This window comes from Arvicanthis niloticus, chromosome 17 (assembly GCF_011762505.2).
Source record: "Arvicanthis niloticus isolate mArvNil1 chromosome 17, mArvNil1.pat.X, whole genome shotgun sequence".
Lineage (NCBI taxonomy): Eukaryota > Metazoa > Chordata > Mammalia > Rodentia > Muridae > Arvicanthis > Arvicanthis niloticus.
The window spans coordinates 41,276,600-41,286,743 of NC_047674.1; the positions used below are offsets into that span (position 1 = coordinate 41,276,600).

The 10,144-nt window shown below is 38.8% G+C and overlaps 1 pseudogene; it reads left to right on the plus strand.

Annotated features, from left to right (window-relative positions):
* Positions 1 to 8,224: 8,224 nt before the first annotated feature.
* Positions 8,225 to 9,908, plus strand: LOC117722451 (cyclin-dependent kinase 11B pseudogene; annotated as a pseudogene).
* The last annotated feature ends 236 nt before the right edge of the window (positions 9,909 to 10,144 follow it).

Here is a 10,144-nt window from a genome sequence, read left to right on the forward strand (position 1 = left end):
TAAGCATACAGATCACATTCGTGTGTAATTTTTGTCTTTAATAAATGGTAAATCATACCTGTATTAAACTATTAACTTAAACTTATATATGGTTTATTATTGGTATAAATTTGATTTATAACCTGTTTTGTGTACCTGGAGTCATGTCAAGGTCTCTTGGGTAAAACAGACAATGAGTGGGTAATGTTTAAGATATCCTGGAATAGACAACCCCAAGAGAGATGCTGAAGAGAATGTCTAACTAGGAAAACACTGGGTCTTGGGGTGGCAAGTAGAACACAGGTGGTATGATTACCTCAACCTTCGAGTTATGAAGTGTATGGGTTGTATGTTTATCTGACTGAACAGGAGTTATATGCAACAGAGCATAGATGTTTTCTCACTGAAGTGGAATCACTCAGAAAAACTAGATCAGTAAGTATATTTAACAATAGAAACAATTACCTTTATGACATGAACAGAAGCTTTGGCATTATAAATTGCAGAGTAGGGCCTACTCCTTGTTTTTTTCCTGAGAGTATTATTTATCTTTACCCATTTCCATGTGATGGATATAGCTTCCTGTGGGTGGATATTTTTCTGACCCACAAACTTCAAGAGTTTTAATTGAGTGATTTTGAAAAAATGTGTTGTATATTGTTAGTGTTCAAACTTTAATGCACTTCAAAATTATTTCAAGATCCTGTTAAAATGAAGATTTGTGTTTGACAGATCTCTGTTGAAGCCTTAAATGTATTTCTCTCAAGTTCCAACATACTTTTGAAGGTGCTGCATATCAGACCAAACTTTTGAGTAAGAAGAATTTACATTGGAGATGAAACTTAAACAATGTCAGACTCAAGTGATTCTTGAACTAGTTCATATAATCAAGAGATATGAATGATACCAATTTATTGTTAATGAAAACAGATAAAGACACAATAAGAAAATAAAATTTTCTTAGGTAGGTGCTGGGGGAAAAGTATCTGGTTTTCTTGAATTTCTCTTCTTTTTTATCCTTTGCAATTAAGTCATTGACACTGTAAATCTCAACTACTTTCTTAACCTGAGTCCTGGTCAAAGATGATATGTAATGGAGAACCACACCCACTAACAGAAAATAAACATAAGCATATATATAAAGACTATGTATATACTACAGGAAGGCTACCTATCTACTACAAGATCCCTATGTGAATAGCCTCATATGTGACATTCCAAAATACTGAATTTTCATGTCTTTAGTAAACTAGAATTTGAGTTTGTGAGTTCTGGCTCACACTATGAGTGAAGACGGTTACGTCTGGGTTAACCAGCCATAGTGTATGGTTGATCCATATCCTCCATATGGATCAACAGGCAGCAAATTCACAATGTGCCTACATTCAGTTGATAGGTTCGTGCATTTGAAAGCTGATGAGCAGTGCAAACAGAAGATGTGGTCTAGTGAAGAATAATCAGAGACCTAACCAGCACATGTGCTGTGGAAAGTGGCATAGGAAAGGGACCTAGATTACCCAAAGAACAGTTTCTCACTCACCATGAATTGATTTGTCTGCCAATTCCTAAAAGTTAAGGGTGGAGGACATTCAATAAATCGGCCAAGGAAGGAGAGGATAGAAACAGAGACTGCATATCAAATCTGGTGCTTGTAAAACACTAAGAACGTGGATTTAACATTCTCCTGCCATGTGCAAAAGATGTGAGTTGAAAGACATATTAATTTGTTACGCCAAAGTGACCATCGCACTTACTGTGTGCAATTGAAAAAAAAATGGAAATTTCAAGTCAGAAGTGAGAAGTTCTTCAGTACGGTAAAAATTATAAAGGTTCATGACATTCAATGACATGTAAGACCAGTATTCGGTTAAGGTGGTAGCCATGGGATTTTACAGTTCCTAAAAGGTTTAGAGGTAATCATCTTGAATAAACGAAAAAATGGCATTAAAAAAAAATAAGAAGGAAATGAAACTTTCTACAAGAAAGCTTGACAGGAAATTCCTCCAATTCAGAAGTAGCTGACACATGTACTTAACAGGATAATGATTTTGGCAAAGTAGGGAACGACATGGAAGTTGCCAGTTCCATAGTCCAACCTTTGAATTAATGCTATTTTATATTAATTAAACTTATTGCCATAAGTACCCACTATGCATAGGTTTACTTTCTCTATAATAGTCTCTGGGGAAGATAAATGTGAGCCAGCAATATCCCATTAAATTGATTTCTGAGAAAAAGAAGTTTGTTAAATTACACTCCAAAATCGAGATTTTTCTTCAGACTTACTCTTTGGATTTTATAGATAGTTTATAAATTAGTTGGAGCAATAGTAACATATTTTTTAATAAAAATGAATTCCTGTAAGAAGTCCATAAACAAAGCCCAAAGATTTAATATTTATTATATTAATAATCAATTCATCTGGCTTATGAAATTTAGGACATCCTCATTTATTAGATACATCATCAACTGAAACATGTCATTGATGTATACCCCTTGTTTATTGAAAATGCTACAATTTTTAATAGATTAATTATATATCTTCTGGAGTTGCAATATAATCAAATGATTATGAACCATACATTACAGAATATGAAAAAATTACCCTCCTTCCCTGAAATATGATAATTTACACTTTAAAATGCTCTAAAAGACCATTTTTTTCAAATGTTTATATATATTGTTAAATTTCCTCATTGAAATGTTTTTCATTTTGCAGTGAACATAACTATATGCAGGCTTTTAATGAGCAATTCATTTACATAGGTAGATATATTACTCACTCCCTTGGAAATAAACTCCATATATCAAGAGTAAGTTTCTCTTCACAGTTAAATACATTTTATGTGTCAAACAGTAAACTTTGAATATCTATAGATATTTAGGCATAATGCATAATCATCAAAGATAGAAAAATCAAGAATACAATAGGAAATGTCGTTAAAATAGGCAAAACCCTAAAGGTCAAGCAAATGCTTTATCTTAAAGGGTAAAGGTCAGGGTGGAGGCACAGCAGTTAGCTCTGCTCTTGCAAAGGACCTGAGTTAATTTTCTTGCATGCATATCAATCAGATCACAAAGGACTTTAACTCCAGCCCTAGGGAGCCTGATACCCACTTCTAGCTTCTGGCCTCTGTGAGCTCCTACAGGAATATGCGCATGTGTGCGCATATCCCTGTAGGAGCTCACACACACACACACACACACACACACACACACACACACACACACACACACACACGCAGACAAATGGGTAGTTAAAGATTAAACTCATAGCTCTAAACTTCATTTGTTTTGATTATTGATTTGCCTGCATTTTCCTTATTTATTAGATTTGTATTATTTTGTTCACTTATTAACACTCAGAAATTTAGATATATGGTAGCTTTACTAGAGAACATAATGGAGAATCTTGAGTTTTCTAAACATTCTACATAATGCCCTACCATTTGACTCTTAGCTAAAGTTCACACCAACATAATACTTTAGTGGACCAAGATTACTATTCCATAAAAGAAATAATATTTATTTACTTCTCCAGAGAGCCACAAATTTTAATTAATTCTTCGAAAGAGCTTTTGACCTCCTTGAAAATGTGCTAGCCTTTATAATAATGATGTCTATTTTTGGTTTGGTCATATTTTCAAAATCACCTTTAGAATGACTTCAATGGCAGATATTGCAATAAAGTGTAAAGTAAATTAAAATTAAATAAGGCTACTCATTTCTAATGCCCATCTGCATTACACTGCACATAAGGACATTAGGCCCTGTGACCTTCAACAAAGGCAAAGTGGATCCTCCGAATTCCATCTATTTGAAATGAGCCTATCTCCCGGAAGTTTCTTTTTTGCATTATTCTATATTGCTCAGATTTTCTTACCACCCAACCAATAACAGAAACAGCTGCATTTCAAGGTCTTAAATAGAGATATCTATCACTTCTTAGATAAAATTCCATCATAAATTTTACTCTGAATTTCAAATATTTCTGTCTCTCTAAAAGAATTTGAAAATAGGGATATTTGAGAAAAAGAGAAGAGAGTATTATTCTATATGTATCCAATACACATATATCTTATGCTGAAAGAAACTAGGCCACTGGAGGTGATAATGCTCTCCCTAAGAGCCATAGAATGACAAATATGACAGTGATTGTTGCTAGGCATGGGAACCTTCCTACTGAGATTGTCAGAGGAGTTTAAATGATTCCCAAAATAATACTACTGGCCATTATTGTTGCTTCCCAGAACTTGAAGGTAATAAATACGCTACTGGTGAAGACACCATTGAACACAGGTCTTGGAGGAATAAAACTGGAAATGACTTGAAATTCTTCTTCTTGATGATCAGCTCTCATAGCATCTAGGGGTGATTGCAAGTTTCCAAGTAGAAAAGCAATCAGTAGGCCTCCCCAGCTGGAAAAACCAATGTACCATAACAATGATCCTAGCAAGATACCTCTGAGAAGACAACAGTGGCATTTGTAACTTAGAGTCAACCAACAGCTGTCTAATTGAACTTAAGACCTTATAGATAGGAGGAAACTCATGCCTGGTACTGTAAACCTAAACAACCACTCATTGCTGATAAGGTCATAGACATTATAAGAGAACCCACTACTGCCATTTTGTTGAAACAGTGTAATGTCTAACTCCGTTCTAAACATTTACGCACAGATAAACATGACTCTTACCCTTATCAAGGAAGATTATTTTAAAGCAGACAGAGATCAATACAGGAAGACATAACTGGTCACAATGCAGAGAGCAAGTTCCTATGGGGATTCCCAATCTTAGTTGATACATCTACAGTACATCTCCTACAGCTAAGACTAAAGAAGCATCACAAAAGAGGGATTGAAACTTGTAGGAGACAAAGGACCAGTACATGTGTTATGAGATGTACACATCTATACATGACAGAGAAACTGCACACATGAAAACTCAACAACATGGTCACCTAAACTGCACAGTGATACCATTAGCTAACATGCCAACACAGTTAGGGGAAATCTCACAATGCCCCATCCCTAAAAGAAGAGTGTCTTACTTTGTTTTCCATTACTATATAACACATTCTGACCAAAATCAACTTGGAGAAGAAAGGGGTCCATCCTGAGGGCAAGTCAGGGCAGAAACTCAATATAGTCAAACATGAGGGCAAGTCAGGGCAGTGACTCAGGATAGGAACCTAGAGGTAGAAACTGAAAAAGATGTCATGGAAGAACACTAATTGCTGCTGGCTTGCTCTCCAGAATTTTCTCATCTTGCTTTCTTATATCACTAAGACCCCCACCTGTCCAGGGCTGCCATTGCCTCCAGGGGAATGGGCCTTGTGCTGTTTTATGGGTTTTATGTCAACTAGACATAAATTAAAGTCATCTGAGAGGAGAAAACCTTGATTTAAAAAATTCCTCTGTGGGCCAGGCAGTGGTGGCGCATGCCTTTAATCCCAGCACTTGGGAGGCAGAGGTAGGCGGATTTCTGAGTTCGAGGCCAGCCTGGTCTACAGAGTGAGTTCCAGGATGGCCAGGGCTATACAGAGAAACCCTGCCTCGAAAAAAACAACAACAACAACAAAAAAAAAAATCCTCTGTGACATAAGGTTGTAGGCAGGCCTGTAAGACACTTTCTTAAATAGTGATTGACAGGTGAGGGCCCAGCCCATGATGGGTAGGGCCATGCCTGGGATGGTGGTCCTGGTTTCCATAAAAATAGCAGGCTGGGAAAGTCATGAGGAGCAAGCTAGTAAGCAGCACCCCTCCATGGCCTTCACATCAGCATCAGCCTCCAGGTTGTGCCGTGTTTGAGTTTTTGTCCTGTCATCCTTTAATGATGAATATTATCAAGTGAAAGGGCAAGCCAAATAAATCGTTTACTCCCCAACTTGCTTTTTAGTCATGGTGTTTCATCGCAGTAATAGAACCCCTAACTCAGACATACCCTTCCACACCATTCATTCATCAAGAAAATTCCACCATAAACTTGTCTATAGGCAATCTGGGGTAAGTGATCTTTCAATTAACATTTTCTCCTCTCAAGTGACTCTAGCTTATGTCAGGGTTGTAAAATACTAACCAACAAAAGCAGCCATGATGATGATGGTGATGATGATGATGATGGTTGTTGAGACAGGGAGAGGGAGACCCAGTCTTCTCCAAGAACCAGCTCCCTGATATGTTACCCAATCCCAAATGGTCAGCTCTAAATATATGTGCAACACAAAATGGTGCAAAACCCAACCAGATAAAGACTTCTCTTCCCAACCCACAGCTCTTTTATCTAATCCAGCACAATATTCAGTTACCAATGTTTATGAAGCTTAATAGCATACATACCTTAGAGACTTGCATGTCAAGTGCTACCCAACCTTGTGCGTGACTTGCATGTCTAGCCCAAACCCCACATGTCCTCCGGCAGGTTGCTTAGCTAGTGGTTGTCTGCACCTGTTCTCACTCATGTCTCCTGGTTAGATTGTCTGGGTTAGGGACAGGACAGAAAGAGACAGAGCATTTTAAATTCACAATTCTCTCCTTCATTTTCTTTTCACCAAGAACAGTGGTTGCTTTGTTTGTTACTTCTATAAATTCTCTTTAAGTTCTTTCAGTATTTAACCTATTATTAATTATTATTATTATTATTAATTATTATTATTATATCTTTTTTATGGTTCAGTCCTATATTTTAGTAATTTTATATTAAAATCTCCCTATCCAAATAATTGATAGTATAACACCTTCTTGATACCCCTAACTGATAAAAGTACTGAATATATTTCCATGTGTGTTGGTTATTCTCCTTCTTAGAATCACAGGCAATTAGGTAAGTAGCTAGGTGGAGAAATAAATGGGTAGATAGACAGAGGGATGTGCTGTTTTTCTGTGAATGTAAACATTTCATGGGTTTTCCATAGTAATCCTTTACCTTCACCAAATCTGAGATTTATCTTCACAATTAGGTCTTTTGTCATAGAGAAATGGATCAATACCTTCATTTATGATTTGTGCATTTTGTATCCTATTTAGTAAACCCTTCATCACCTAGTGTCATAAAGATTGTCCTGTAATTACTTCTCCTAAGCTAGAACTGTGCTTTGTGTTTTTTCTTTAAGTATACATGAAATTTTAAACATGTACAAACTGTAACTACTATTTTACTCTTTCCATTTGTAGAATGATTCAGTCACAACACTATTATGAAAATTCACTCCTTAGAAGTTTTAAATAAATGTAAACCTATCGATGAAGTTTCTCCATTTGACCTAGTCACGTGATTCAATATCACTATCCACTGGTTTAACAAAGGCCATTTATAAGTGTCCATTCTTCCATCTGAATGCAGGATAATGTCATCAAGCTCCAAGAAAAGTATGTTTGGATTTTATCCTTGTTTGGGTTTCAGTGCTTGTCATTATTAACCAAGAAAACTCTGATAAAGGCATTTAAAACATTTAATTGGGGAGCCAACACAAGGAATAAGGACATTTCTGGTGTATGCAGGGGACAGCTGAGGAAAAAAACACGGTTCGCCGTAGTCGTAATGCGTCATCAGAACGCTTTAGCGAAGGAAGTGACTACAATCCTGGCCGCTGTTTTTTTTTTTTTTTAGACTCCAGGACCAGTCTACAGCAACTGTGTTTTAATTCGGTCTGCAGCTTGGTGTTTTAATTCAAATGGGTGATGAAAAGGGCTCTTGGAAAGTGGAAACGTTAGATGAAATTCTCCAGGAAAAGAAATGAAGAAAGAAAGAGCAAGAGGAGAAAGCAGAGATAAAACGCTTAAAAAATTCTGATGACCAGGATTCCGAAAAAAGGGATTCCCTTGAGGAGGGGGAGCTGAGAGATCACTGAATGAAAATCACAATCAGGAACTCACCATGTAGAAGAGAGGATTCTATGAAAGATAAAGGAGAGGAGGATGATTTTCTGTCCATCAAACCACCCCAGCAAAATGTCTCGGAAAGAAAAGGCTCATCACAGAAAAAGATGAGAAAAGAAAAGAGAAACGTCAACATCGTAGCCATTCAGCAGAGGGAGGGAAACATGCCAGAGTAAAAGAGAAAGAAAGGGGAAGGTTGGCCACTGGAGCCGCAACCCTCTGAGGACACCAAGAGAACACTTTGAGCTGGGAGACAACCAGAAGCCGGTAAAAAAAAAAAAAAAAAAAAAAAAAAAAAAAAAAAAAAAAAAAAAAAAAAAAAAAAAAAAAAAAAAAAGAAAGAAAGAAAGAAAAAGAAAAAAGAAAAGAGAAGGTGGAAGAAAGAGACTTTCTGTCAGACCTCCAGGACATCAGTGACAGTGAGAGGAAAACCAGCTCAGCTGAGTCTTCATCAGCAGAATCAGGCTCAGGTTTGGAAAAGGAAGAGGATGAGGAAGAGAAGACTGGGAGCAACTCTGAGGAAGCCTCAGAACAGTCTGCAGAAGTCAGCGATGAAGAAATGTGTGAAGATGAAGATAGAGAAAATGAGAACCATGTCTTGGTTGTTCCAGAGTTGCGATTTGACCGAGATTCTGGGGACAGTGAAGAAGGGGAAGAAGAAGTTGGTGAGGGGACTCCACAGAGCAGTGTCCCTACTGAAGGAAACTGTGTGCCTGACTCTCCAGCTCTGTCATCTATTGAGCTAAAACAACAACTGCCCAAGTACCTACCAGCCCTGCAGGGATGCTGGAGCGTAGAGGAGTTTCAGTGTTTGAACAGGATTGAAGAAGGCACCTGTGGATGGGGTGGTCTACAGAGCAAAGGACAAGAAAACAGAAGAAATGGTGGCTCTGAAGTGGTTAAAGGTGGAAAAGGAGAAGGAAGGCTTCCCAATCACGTCATTGAGGGAAATCAACATCATCCTCAAGGCCCAGCACCCCAATATCATCACTGTCAGAGAAATTGTTGTGGGAAACAACATGGACAAGATCTACATTGTGATGAACTATGTGGAACAGGACTTCAAGAGCCTAATGGAGATCATGAAGCAGCCCTTCCTGTCAGGGGAGGGAAAGACCCTGACGATTCACCTGCTGTGTGGGGTGAAACACCTCCATGACAATTTGATCCTACACTGTGATCTTAAGACCTCTAACCTTCTGCTGAGCCATGCTGGCATTCTCAAGATGGGTGACTTTGGTTTGGCTCAGGAGTATAGTTCACCCCTAAAGGCCTACACTCCAGTTGTTGTAACCCAGTGGTATTGTGCCCCAGAACTGCTGCTTGGTGCTAAGGAATACTCCACAGCTGTGGACAGTGTGCTGTGGTCAGTGGGCTGCATATTTGGAGAACTGCTGACACAGAAACCTCCGTTCCCTGGTAACTCGGTGACTGATCAGATTAACGTGATTTTTCAAGGACCTGGGTACTCCCAGTGAGAAAATCTGGCCTGGCTATAATGACCTCCCAGCCGTCAAGAAGATGACCTTCAGCGAGTATCCTTATAACAACCTCCACAAGCTATTTGGGGCTTTGTTATCAGATGAAGGATTTGATTTCATGAACAAGTTTCTGACATACTACCCTGGGAGGAGGATCAACACAGAAGATGGCCTGAAGCATGAGTATTTCCTAGAGACTCCCCTCCCCATCAACCCATCCATGTTTCCCACATGGCCTGCCAAGAGTGAGCAGCAGAGGGTGAAGCGAGGCACGGACCCAGAGGGCAGCCTGGGCTACAGCCAGCTGGGTGATCATGACCTGAAGGAAACAGGCTTCTACCTCACCACTACCAACCAGGGAGCCTCAGCTAGGTCCTGGCTTCAGCCTCAAGTTCTGAGGTCAGCTTGATGGACTTGGCCCGACTAGGTGACAACAGCCAGATCTGCTGAATCAGGACAACTTTGTTGTTGTTTTCTCATGTTGTTTGTTTTGGGGCAGGTTGTAAATTTGTAGAATTAAATGAAATTTCCCCTTTAGGGAAAAAAATTTAATTGAGGCTGGCTTACAGTTTTAGAGGTTTAGTCGATTATTATCACGGTGGGAAGCATGGTAGTGTTCAGGCAAATGTAGTGTAGGAGACAAGAGTTCTACATCTTGATCCACAGGCACCAAGGAGGAGACTGTGTTCCCCCTGCCCCACTGGGTGAAGCTTGAGCATATACATGAGACCTCAAAGCCCTCCTCAGTGACACACTTCCACCAGCAAGTCCACACCCCCTAATGTGGCACTCCCTATGTCCAATC